Here is a 13,172-nt window from a genome sequence, read left to right as displayed (position 1 = left end):
TGCTGTGGTGAGGTGGGTTCCCTGAACACAACAGTCATGTCTCTGCTGTGGTGAGGTGGGTTCCCTGAACACAACAGTCAGGTCTCTGCTGTGGTGAGGTGGGTTCCCTGAACACAACAGTCAGGTCTCTGCTGTGTCGAGGTGGGATTCGCTGAGCTCAACAGTCAGGTCTCTGCTGTGGTGAGGTGGGATTCGCCGAGCTCAACAGTCAGGTCTCTGCTGTGGTGAGGTGGGATTCGCCGAGCTCAACAGTCAGGTCTGTGCTGTGGTGAGGTGGAATTCGCCGAACACAACAGTCAGGTCTCTGTTGTGGTGAGGTGGGTTCCCTGAACACAACAGTCAGGTCTATGCTGTGGTGAGGTGAGTTCGCTGAACACAACAGTCAGGTCTCTGCTGTGGTGAGGTGGGATTGGCCGAGCTCAACAGTCAGGTCTCTGCTGTGGTGAGGTGGGATTCACCGAACTCAACAGTCAGGTCTCTGTTGTGGTGAGGTGGGATTCGCCAAACTCAACAGTCAGGTCTCTGCTGTGGTGAGGTGGGATTCGCCGAGCTCAACAGTCAGGTCTCTGCTGTGGTTAGGTGGGATTCGCCGAGCTACACAGTCAGGTCTCTGCTGTGGTGAGGTGGGATTCGCCGAGCTCAACAGCCAGGTCTCTGCTGTGGTGAGGTGGGTTTTCTGAACACAACAGTCAGGTCTATGCTGTGGTGAGGTAAGGTTAGTTCGCTGAACACAACCGTCAGGTCTCTGCTGTGGTGAGGTGGAATTCGCCAAGCTCAACAGTCAGGTCTCTCCTGTGGTGAGGTGAGATTGGCCGAGCTCAACAGTCAGGTCTCTGCTGTGGTGAGGTGGGATTGGCCGAGCTCAACAGTCAGGTCTCTGCTGTGGTGAGGTGGATTTCGCCGAGCTCAACAGTCAGGTCTCTGCTGTGGTGAGGTGGGATTCGCTGAGCTCAACAGTCAGGTCTCTGCTGTGGTGAGGTGGGATTCACCGAACACAACAGTCAGGTCTCTGCTGTGGTGAGGTGGGATTCGCCGAGCTCAACAGTCAGGTCTCTGCTGTGGTGAGGTGGGATTCACTGAACTCAACAGTCAGGTCTCTGTTGTGTTGAGGTGGGATTCGCCGAACTCAACAGTCACGTCTCTGCTGTGGTGAGGTGGGTTCCCTGAACACAACAGTCAGGTCTCTGCTGTGGTGAGGTGGGATTCGCCGAGCTCAAAAGTCAGGTCTCTGCTGTGTCGAGGTGGGATTCGCCGAGCTCAACAGTCAGGTCTCTGCTGTGGTGAGGTGGGATTCGCCGAACACAACAGTCAGGTCTCTGCTTTGGTGAGGTGGGATTCGCCGAGCTCAACAGTCAGGTCTGTGATGTGGTGAAGTGGAATTCGCCGAACACAACAGTCAGGTCTCTGCTGTGGTGAGGTGGGTTCCCTGAACACAACAGTCATGTCTCTGCTGTGGTGAGGTGGGTTCCCTGAACACAACAGTCAGGTCTCTGCTGTGGTGAGGTGGGATTCGCCGAACTCAACAGTGAGGTCTCTGCTGTGGTGAGGTGGGATTCGCCGAACAAAACAGTCAGGTCTCAGCTGTGGTGAGGTGGGATTCGCCGAGCTCAACAGTCAGGTCTCTGCTGTGGTTAGGTGGGATTCGCCGAGCTACACAGTCAGGTCTCTGCTGTGGTGAGGTGGGATTCGCTTAGCTCAACAGTCAGGTCTCTGCTGTGGTGAGGTGGGATTCACCGAACTCAACAGTCAGGTCTCTGTTGTGGTGAGGTGGGATTCGCTGAACTCAACAGTCAGGTCTCTGCTGTGGTGAGGTGGGATTCGCCGAGCTCAACCGTCAGGTCTCTGCTGTGGTTAGGTGGGATTCGCCGAGCTACACAGTCAGGTCTCTGCTGTGGTGAGGTGGGATTCGCTGAGCTCAACAGTCAGGTTTCTGCTGTGGTGAGGTGGGATTCACCGAACACAACAGTCAGGTCTCTGCTGTGGTGAGGTGGGATTCGCCGAGCTCAACAGTCAGGTCTCTGCTGTGGTGAGGTGGGATTCACCGAACTCAACAGTCAGGTCTCTGTTGTGTTGAGGTGGGATTCGCCAAACTCAACAGTCAGGTCTCTGCTGTGGTGAGGTGGGTTCCCTGAACACAACAGTCAGGTCTCTGCTGTGGTGAGGTGGGATTCGCCGAGCTCAACAGTCAGGTCTCTGCTGTGGTGAGGTGGGATTCGCCGAACACAACAGTCAGGTCTCTGCTGTGGTGAGGTGGGATTCGCCGAGCTCAACAGTCAGGTCTGTGCTGTGGTGAGGTGGGATTCGCCGAGCTCAACAGTCAGGTCTCTGCTGTGGTGAGGTGGGATTGGCCGAGCTCAACAGTCAGGTCTCTGCTGTGGTGAGGTGGGATTGGCCGAGCTCAACAGTCAGGTCTCTGCTGTGGTGAGGTGGATTTCGCCGAGCTCAACAGTCAAGTCTCTGCTGTGGTGAGGTGGGATTCGCCGAGCTCAACAGTCAGGTCTCTGCTGTGGTGAGGTGGGATTCACCGAACTCAACAGTCAGGTCTCTGTTGTGTTGAGGTGGGATTCGCCGAACTCAACAGTCACGTCTCTGCTGTGGTGAGGTGGGTTCCCTGAACACAACAGTCAGGTCTTTGCTGTGGTGAGGTGGGATTCTCCGAGCTCAACAGTCAGGTCTCTGCTGTGTCGAGGTGGCATTCGCCGAGCTCAACAGTCAGGTCTCTACTGTGGTGAGGTGGGATTCGCCGAACACAACAGTCAGGTCTCTGCTGTGGTGAGGTGGGATTCGCCGAGCTCAACAGACAGGTCTCTGCTGTGGTGAGGTGGGATTCGCCGAGCTCAACAGTCAGGTCTCTGCTGTGGTGAGGTGGGATTCGCCGAACACAACAGTCAGGTCTCTGCTGTGGTGAGGTGGGATTCGCCGAACTCAACAGTCAGGTCTCTGCTGTGGTGAGGTGGGTTCCCTGAACACAACAGTCATGTCTCTGCTGTGGTGAGGTGGGTTCCGTGAACACAACAGTCAGGTCTCTGCTGTGGTGAGGTGGGTTCCCTGAACACAACAGTCAGGTCTCTGCTGTGGTGAGGTGGGATTCACCGAACTCAACAGCCAGGTCTCTGCTGTGGTGAGGTGGGATTCGCCGAACAAAACAGTCAGGTCTCAGCTGTGGTGAGGTGGGATTCGCCGAGCTCAACAGTCAGGTCTCTGCTGTGGTTAGGTGGGATTCGCCAAGCTACACAGTCAGGTCTCTGCTGTGGTGAGGTGAGGTGAGTTCGCTGAACACAACAGTCAGGTCTCTGCTGTGGTGAGGTGGGTTCCCTGAACACAACAGTCAGGTCTCTGCTGTGGTGAGGTGGGATTCGCCGAGCTCAACAGTCAGGTCTCTGCTGTGGTGAGGTGGGATTCGCCGAACACAACAGTCAGGTCTCTGCTGTGGTGAGGTGGGATTCGCCGAGCTCAACAGTCAGGTCTGTGCTGTGGTGAGGTGGGATTCGCCGAGCTCAACAGTCAGGTCTCTGCTGTGGTGAGGTGGGATTGGCCGAGCTCAACAGTCAGGTCTCTGCTGTGGTGAGGTGGGATTGGCCGAGCTCAACAGTCAGGTCTCTGCTGTGGTGAGGTGGATTTCGCCGAGCTCAACAGTCAAGTCTCTGCTGTGGTGAGGTGGGATTCGCCGAGCTCAACAGTCAGGTCTCTGCTGTGGTGAGGTGGGATTCACCGAACTCAACAGTCAGGTCTCTGTTGTGTTGAGGTGGGATTCGTCGAACTCAACAGTCACGTCTCTGCTGTGGTGAGGTGGGTTCCCTGAACACAACAGTCAGGTCTTTGCTGTGGTGAGGTGGGATTCTCCGAGCTCAACAGTCAGGTCTCTGCTGTGTCGAGGTGGCATTCGCCGAGCTCAACAGTCAGGTCTCTACTGTGGTGAGGTGGGATTCGCCGAACACAACAGTCAGGTCTCTGCTGTGGTGAGGTGGGATTCGCCGAGCTCAACAGACAGGTCTCTGCTGTGGTGAGGTGGGATTCGCCGAGCTCAACAGTCAGGTCTCTGCTGTGGTGAGGTGGGATTCGCCGAACACAACAGTCAGGTCTCTGCTGTGGTGAGGTGGGATTCGCCGAACTCAACAGTCAGGTCTCTGCTGTGGTGAGGTGGGTTCCCTGAACACAACAGTCATGTCTCTGCTGTGGTGAGGTGGGTTCCGTGAACACAACAGTCAGGTCTCTGCTGTGGTGAGGTGGGTTCCCTGAACACAACAGTCAGGTCTCTGCTGTGGTGAGGTGGGATTCACCGAACTCAACAGCCAGGTCTCTGCTGTGGTGAGGTGGGATTCGCCGAACAAAACAGTCAGGTCTCAGCTGTGGTGAGGTGGGATTCGCCGAGCTCAACAGTCAGGTCTCTGCTGTGGTTAGGTGGGATTCGCCAAGCTACACAGTCAGGTCTCTGCTGTGGTGAGGTGGGATTCGCTGAACTCAACAGTCAGGTCTCTGTTGTGGTGAGGTGGGATTCGCCGAACTCAACAGTCAGGTCTCTGCTGTGGTGAGGTGGGATTCGCCGAACAAAACAGTCAGGTCTCAGCTGTGGTGAGGTGGGATTCGCCGAGCTCAACAGTCAGGTCTCTGCTGTGGTTAGGTGGGATTCGCCGAGCTACACAGTCAGGTCTCTGCTGTGGTGAGGTGGGATTCGCTGAGCTCAACAGTCAGGTCTCTGCTGTGGTGAGGTGGGATTCACTGAACTCAACAGTCAGGTCTCTGTTGTGGTGAGGTGGGATTCGCCGAACTCAACAGTCAGGTCTCTGCTGTGGTGAGGTGGGATTCGCCGAGCTCAACAGTCAGGTCTCTGCTGTGGTTAGGTGGGATTCGCCGAGCTACACAGTCAGGTCTCTGCTGTGGTGAGGTGGGATTCGCTGAGCTCAACAGTCAGGTCTCTGCTGTGGTGAGGTGGGATTCACCGAACACAACAGTCAGGTCTCTGCTGTGGTGAGGTGGGATTCGCCGAGCTCAACAGTCAGGTCTCTGCTGTGGTGAGGTGGGATTCATCGAACTCAACAGTCAGGTCTCTGCTGTGTCGAGGTGGGATTCGCCGAGCTCAACAGTCAGGTCTCTGCTGTGGTGAGGTGGGATTCGCTGAGCTCAACAGTCAGGTCTCTGCTGTGGTGAGGTGGGATTCACCGAACACAACAGTCAGGTCTCTGCTGTGGTGAGGTGGGATTCGCCGAGCTCAACAGTCAGGTCTCTGCTGTGGTGAGGTGGGATTCGCCGAGCTCAACAGTCAGGTCTCTGCTGTGTCGAGGTGGGATTCGCCGAGCTCAACAGTCAGGTCTCTGCTGTGGTGAGGTGGGATTCGCCGAACACAACAGTCAGGTCTCTGCTGTGGTGAGGTGGGATTCGCCGAGCTCAACAGTCAGGTCTGTGCTGTGGTGAGGTGGAATTCGCCGAACACAACAGTCAGGTCTCTGCTGTGGTGAGGTGGGTTCTCTGAACACAACAGTCATGTCTCTGCTGTGGTGAGGTGGGTTCCCTGAACACAACAGTCAGGTCTCTGCTGTGGTGAGGTGGGTTCCCTGAACACAACAGTCAGGTCTCTGCTGTGGTGAGGTGGGATTCGCCGAACAAAACAGTCAGGTCTCTGCTGTGGTGAGGTGGGATTCGCCAAGCTCAACAGTCAGGTCTGTGCTGTGGTGAGGTGGGATTCGCCGAACACAACAGTCAGGTCTCAGCTGTGGTGAGGTGGGATTCGCCGAACACAACAGTCAGGTCTCTGCTGTGGTTAGGTGGGATTCACCGAGCTACACAGTCAGGTCTCTGCTGTGGTGAGGTGGGATTCGCCAAGCTCAACAGTCAGGTCTCTGCTGTGGTGAGGTGGGATTCGCCGAACTCAACAGTCAGGTCTCTGCTGTGGTGAGGTGGGATTTGCCGAGCTCAACAGTCAGGTCTCTGCTGTGGTGAGGTGGGATTTGCCGAGCTCAACAGTCAGGTCTCTGCTGGGGTGAGGTGGGAATCGCCGAGCTCAACAGTCAGGTCTTTGCTGTGGTGAGGTGGAATTCGCCGAACACAACAGTCAGGTCTCTGCTGTGGTGAGGTGGGATTCGCCGAACTCAATAGTCAGATCTCTGCTTTGGTGAGGTGGGTTCCCTGAACACAACAGTCAGGTCTCTGCTGTGGTGAGGTGGGTTCCCTGAACACAACAGTCAGGTCTCTGCTGTGGTGAGGTGGGTTCCCTGAACACAACAGTCAGGTCTCTGCTGTTTAGAGGTGGGTTCCCTGAACACAACAGTCAGGTCTCTGCTGTGGTGAGGTGGGTTCCCTGAACACAACAGTCAGGTCTCTGCTGTGTCGAGGTGGGATTCTCCGAGCTCAACAGTCAGGTCTCTGCTGTGGTGAGGTGGGATTGGCCGAGCTCAACAGTCAGGTCTCTGCTGTGGTGAGGTGGGTTTTCTGAACACAACAGTCAGGTCTATGCTGTGGTGAGGTGAGTTCGCTGAACACAACCGTCAGGTCTCTGCTGTGGTGAGGTGGAATTCGCCAAGCTCAACAGTCAGGTCTCTGCTGTGGTGAGGTGGGATTGGCCGAGCTCAACAGTCAGGTCTCTGCTGTGGTGAGGTGGGATTCGCCAAGCTCAACAGTCAGGTCTCTGCTGTGGTGAGGTGGGTTTTCTGAACACAACAGTCAGGTCTATGCTGTGGTGAGGTGGGATTCGCCGAGCTCAACAGTCAGGTCTCTGCTGTGGTGAGGTGGGATTCACCGAACTCAACAGTCAGGTCTCTGCTGTGGTGAGGTGGGATTCGCCGAGCTCAACAGACAGGTCTCTGCTGTGGTGAGGTGGGATTCGCCGAGCTCAACTGTCAGGTCTCTGCTGTGGTGAGGTGGGATTCGCCGAACACAACAGTCAGGTCTCTGCTGTGGTGAGGTGGGTTTCCTGAACACAACAGTCAGGTCTATGCTGTGGTGAGGTGAGTTCACTGAACACAACAGTCAGGTCTCTGCTGTGGTGAGGTGAGTTCACTGAACACAACAGTCAGGTCTCTGCTGTGGTGAGGTGGGATTCGCCGAGCTCAACAGTCAGGTCTCTGCTGTGGTGAGGTGGAATTCGCCGAACACAACAGTCAGGTCTCTGCTGTGGTGAGGTGGGTTTCCTGAACACAACAGTCAGGTCTATGCTGTGGTGAGGTGAGTTCACTGAACACAACAGTCAGGTCTCTGCTGTGGTGAGGTGGGATTGGCCGAGCTCAACAGTCAGGTCTCTGCTGTGGTGAGGTGTTATTCACCGATCTCAACAGTCAGGTCTCTGCTGTGGTGAGGTGGGATTCACCGAACTCAACAGTCAGGTCTCTGTTGTGGTGAGGTGGGATTCACCGAACTCAACAGTCAGGTCTCTGCTGTGGTGAGGTGGAATTCACCGAACTCAACAGTCAGGCCTCTGTTGTGGTGAGGTGGGATTCGCCGAACTCAACAGTCAGGTCTCTGCTGTGGTGAGTTGGGATTGGCCGAGCTCAACAGTCAGGTCTCTGCTGTGGTGAGGTGGGATTCACCGAACTCAACAGTCAGGTCTCTGCTGTGGTGAGGTGGGATTCGCCGAGCTCAACAGTCAGGTCTCTGCTGTGGATAGGTGGGATTCGCCGAGCTACACAGTCAGGTCTCTGCTGTGGTGAGGTGAGATTCGCCGAGCTCAACAGTCAGGTCTCTGCTGTGGTGAGGTGGGTTCCCTGAACACAACAGTCCGGTCTCTGCTGTGTCGAGGTGGGATTCGCCGAGCTCAACAGTCAGGTCTCTGCTGTGGTGAGGTGGGATTCGCCGAACACAACAGTCAGGTCTCTGCTGTGGTGAGGTGGGATTCGCTGAGCTCAACAGTCAGGTCTGTGCTGTGGTGAGGTGGAATTCGCCGAACACAACAGTCAGGTCTCTGCTGTGGTGAGGTGGGTTCCCTGAACACAACAGTCAGGTCTATGCTGTGGTGAGGTGAGTTCGCTGAACACAACAGTCAGGTCTCTGCTGTGGTGAGGTGGGATTGGCCGAGCTCAACAGTCAGGTCTCTGCTGTGGTGAGGTGGGTTTCGCCGAGCTTAACAGTCAGGTCTCTGCTGTGGTGAGGTGGGATTCGCCGAACACAACAGTCAGGTCTCTGCTGTGGTGAGGTGGGATTCGCCGAGCTCAACAGTCAGGTCTGTGCTGTGGTGAGGTGGAATTCGCCGAACACAACAGTCAGGTCTCTGCTGTGGTGAGGTGGGTTCCCTGAACACAACAGTCAGGTCTATGCTGTGGTGAGGTGAGTTCGCTGAACACAACAGTAAGGTCTCTGCTGTGGTGAGGTGGGATTGGCCGAGCTCAACAGTCAGGTCTCTGCTGTGGTGAGGTGGGTTTTGCCGAGCTCAACAGTCAGGTCTCTGCTGTGGTGAGGTGGGTTTTGCCGAGCTCAACAGTCAGGTCTCTGCTGTGGTGAGGTGGGATTCACCGAACTCAACAGTCCGGTCTCTTTTGTGGTGAGGTGGGATTCGCCGAACTCAACAGTCAGGTCTCTGCTGTGGTTAGGTGGGATTCGCCGAGCTACACAGTCAGGTCTCTGCTGTGGTGAGGTGGGATTCGCCGAGCTCAACAGTCAGGTCTCTGCTGTGGTTAGGTGGGATTCGCCGAGCTACACAGTCAGGTCTCTGCTGTGGTGAGGTGGGATTCGCCGAGCTCAACAGTCAGGTCTCTGCTGTGGTGAGGTGGGTTTTCTGAACACAACAGTCAGGTCTATGCTGTGGTGAGGTGAGTTCGCTGAACACAACCGTCAGGTCTCTGCTGTGGTGAGGTGGAATTCGCCAAGCTCAACAGTCAGGTCTCTGCTGTGGTGAGGTGGGATTGGCCGAGCTCAACAGTCAGGTCTCTGCTGTGGTGAGGTGGGATTGGCCGAGCTCAACAGTCAGGTCTCTGCTGTGGTGAGGTGGATTTGGCCGAGCTCAACAGTCAGGTCTCTGCTGTGGTGAGGTGGATTTCACCGAGCTCAACAGTCAGGTCTCTGCTGTGGTGAGGTGGGATTCACCGAACTCAACTGTCAGGTCTCTGCTGTGGTGAGGTGGGATTCACCGAACTCAACAGTCAGGTCTCTGTTGTGTTGAGGTGGGATTCGCCGAACTCAACAGTCACGTCTCTGCTGTGGTGAGGTGGGTTCCCTGAACACAACAGTCAGGTCTCTGCTGTGGTGAGGTGGGTTCCCTGAACACAACAGTCAGGTCTCTGCTGTGGTGAGGTGGGATTCGCCGAGCTCAACAGTCAGGTCTCTGCTGTGTCGAGGTGGGATTTGCCGAGCTCAACAGTCAGGTCTGTGCTGTGGTGAGGTGGAATTCGCCGAACACAACAGTCAGGTCTCTGCTGTGGTGAGGTGGGTTTCCTGAACACAACAGTCATGTCTCTGCTGTGGTGAGGTGGGTTCCCTGAACACAACAGTCAGGTCTCTGCTGTGGTGAGGTGGGTTCCCTGAACACAACAGTCAGGTCTCTGCTGTGGTGAGGTGGGATTCACCGAACTCAACAGTCAGGTCTCTGTTGTGGTGAGGTGGGATTCGCCGAACTCAACAGTCAGGTCTCTGCTGTGGTGAGGTGGGATTCACCGAGCTCAACAGTCAGGTCTCTGCTGTGGTGAGGTGGGATTCGCCGAGCTCAACAGTCAGGTCTCTGCTGTGGTTAGGTGGGATTCGCCGAGCTACACAGTCAGGTCTCTGCTGTGGTGAGGTGGGATTCGCCGAGCTCAACAGTCAGGTCTCTGCTGTGGTGAGGTGGGATTCACCGAACACAACAGTCAGGTCTCTGCTGTGGTGAGGTGGGTTCCCTGAACACAACAGTCAGGTCTCTGCTGTGTCGAGGTGGGATTCGCCGAGCTGAACAGTCAGGTCTCTGCTGTGGTGAGGTGGGATTCACCGAACACAACAGTCAGGTCTGTGCTGTGGTGAGGTGGGATTCACCGAACACAACAGTCAGGTCTCTGCTGTGGTGAGGTGGGATTCACCGAACTCAACAGTCAGGTCTCTGCTGTGGTGAGGTGGGATTCACCGAACTCAACAGTCAGGTCTCTGTTGTGTTGAGGTGGGATTCGCCGAACTCAACAGTCACGTCTCTGCTGTGGTGAGGTGGGTTCCCTGAACACAACAGTCAGGTCTCTGCTGTGGTGATGTGGGTTCCCTGAACACAACAGTCAGGTCTCTGCTGTGGTGAGGTGGGATTCGCCGAGCTCAACAGTCAGGTCTCTGCTGTGTCGAGGTGGGATTTGCCGAGCTCAACAGTCAGGTCTGTGCTGTGGTGAGGTGGAATTCGCCGAACACAACAGTCAGGTCTCTGCTGTGGTGAGGTGGGTTTCCTGAACACAACAGTCATGTCTCTGCTGTGGTGAGGTGGGTTCCCTGAACAGAACAGTCAGGTCTCTGCTGTGGTGCGGTGGGTTCCCTGAACACAACAGTCAGGTCTCTGCTGTGGTGAGGTGGGATTCACCGAACTCAACAGTCAGGTCTCTGTTGTGGTGAGGTGGGATTCGCCGAACTCAACAGTCAGGTCTCTGCTGTGGTGAGGTGGGATTCGCCGAGCTCAACAGTCAGGTCTCTGCTGTGGTGAGGTGGGATTCGCCGAGCTCAACAGTCAGGTCTCTGCTGTGGTTAGGTGGGATTCGCCGAGCTACACAGTCAGGTCTCTGCTGTGGTGAGGTGGGATTCGCCGAGCTCAACAGTCAGGTCTCTGCTGTGGTGAGGTGGGATTCACCGAACACAACAGTCAGGTCTCTGCTGTGGTGAGGTGGGTTCCCTGAACACAACAGTCAGGTCTCTGCTGTGTCGAGGTGGGATTCGCCGAGCTGAACAGTCAGGTCTCTGCTGTGGTGAGGTGGGATTCACCGAACACAACAGTCAGGTCTCTGCTGTGGTGAGGTGGGATTCACCGAACACAACAGTCAGGTCTCTGCTGTGGTGAGGTGGGATTCGTCGAACACAACAGTCAGGTCTCTGCTGTGGTGAGGTGGGATTCGCCGAACACAACAGTCAGGTCTCTGCTGTGGTGAGGTGGATTCCCTGAACACAACAGTCAGGTCTCTGCTGTGGTGAGGTAGGTTCCCTGAACACAACAGTCAGGCCTCTGCTGTGGTGAGGTAGGTTCCCTGAACACAACAGTCAGGTCTATGCTGTGGTGAGGTGAGGTGAGTTCGCTGAACACAACCGTCAGGTCTCTGCTGTGGTGAGGTGGGTTCCCTGAACACAACAGTCAGGTCTCTGCTGTGGTGAGGTGGAATTCGCCGAGCTCAACAGTCAGGTCTCTGCTGTGGTGAGGTGGAATTCGCCGAGCTCAACAGTCAGGTCTCTGCTGTGGTGAGGTGGGATTGGCCGAGCTCAACAGTCAGGTCTCTGCTGTGCATGTTGTGTGGAGCGGTGCTGAGTGATCCGAGAATCTGCAGCATGCTGGTTAAGCATGCTTAAAGCTGGATCCTGGTTCCAGATTGGTACTGGTGGTAAATATAACAAGCAATATTAAGCAATAAATCATCTAACCGCAGAAAACCCCGGTGTACTAATAGTGCAACCCATTGGGTAAACAACCACACACCCAGACATGGCTGTAAACCACCTCCACCCACACAGAACAACAGATATCAGTCAATCACTTCCACACTCCCATCATCAGGGGCATAGCAATAGGGGTTGCAGAGGTTGCGAACGCAAAGGGCCCTCCCTCAACCATAGTATTAGCTCTCTATTGGTCCTGTGCTCATAGTAATCACTTCTACAGATACTTTGAATAGTGGTAATCATTAACAAACTGTTCCCCATCCCCTTCTTGCACCTCTGACACTGTAGTTGCCATTAGCAGGTTTTGGTACGCTGTATCAATTGTTATGTATTGAGTGCATGAGGGTCCCAATGTAAACTTGCATCGGGACCCACAGCTGCTTAGCTACGCCACTGCCCATCATGTGGGATGGAGGTGTAAAGGCTGTCAACTAAAAGTGTGACCAGTGAAAGAACCAAAAAATTGAAACGAAGGTAATTCAATCTCTCCACACTTGTTTGTGTGGGCAGCGGCTTTTTCCCCGACGACGCTTCCCTGTTCTTTGGCAACTTTGTGTTGTGTAAGCAGGGAGGGAAGTGTAACGATCGGTGGGCGCAGAGAGTATCTGATTACCGGTGATCTGCAGTATCACCGGAAATACAGATATATACCAGATTATAAGTGATCTGCAGTCTCACCGATAATCCGATATACAAACTAACCTCTGTTCACCTGAGTAGAGTGTAGTGTTTGGTGTAACAGTAACACTTAGAGGACAAGGCCTTAATGCAGCAAGGAGTACTGCACAGATTCCTTCCGAAGACCTGAGCTCTCCAAGACGGGAGGAGTCAGACTGACAGTAGGAAGGTATATCTGAAAGTGACCCTCAGGAGGAAGGATCGCTAACAGAGCGAGGAACCGCCTCTAACGGTAAGGTCGGTTCTCGAGGTCGGACAAGCCAGGTCGTACACACACGGACAGATAAAGTACAAGATCAGGAGGCAAAGGCGGAGTCAAAGTACAGGCAGGGTTCAGCAACGAGGTATCAGATATATCGGGGTACAAAATCAGGAGGCAGAAACAGAGTCAAGGAACGAGCCGGGGTTCGGCAACAGAGTATCAGAAATATCGAGGTACAAGATCAGAGTTCAGGAGGATAGTCAAAGCAGGCAAAAGTCATAACATATAATCACAATCAAACTAGTACTTTAGCTATCAACAGAATCTAGCTAAGTGTAGGATTACAGCTCCAGCTGGTCCCGGCACACTTAAGGATCTGACTACAGGTCTGAGTGCTCCCACATATGTGATCGCACGCCAGACAAAGAGCAAGTGAACAACCAGCAATATATATACTCTAGGACCTTTCCAGGACCTCCCTAATTGCTGGTCCAATGAGAGCAGTGGAATTTGTCAGCTGACCCAGCTGGTCAGCCGACACCCTTCTAACTGCTATTTAAACTCTGCCTCTGTGCTCGCGCGCGTGTAAGTCTGAATCCTGGTGGACTATCAGTCCCAGCCACACCAGTACTGTCATGCAATGTATCTAGTGCGGGGGCCGCCTCTGATGCGGATTCCGCCGTTACCAATGCGGATTCCGCCGCACTGCCCATGCGGCATGCGGCGTTTTTTCCGCGTTGTGACGCCATGCTGGACGCGGAAACAGCCGCCTCACCTCGAG

Source organism: Hyperolius riggenbachi, chromosome 2 (assembly GCF_040937935.1).
Source record: "Hyperolius riggenbachi isolate aHypRig1 chromosome 2, aHypRig1.pri, whole genome shotgun sequence".
NCBI lineage: Eukaryota > Metazoa > Chordata > Amphibia > Anura > Hyperoliidae > Hyperolius > Hyperolius riggenbachi.
The sequence above is the reverse complement of the archived record's forward strand: the minus strand, read 5'-3'. Positions refer to the sequence as shown.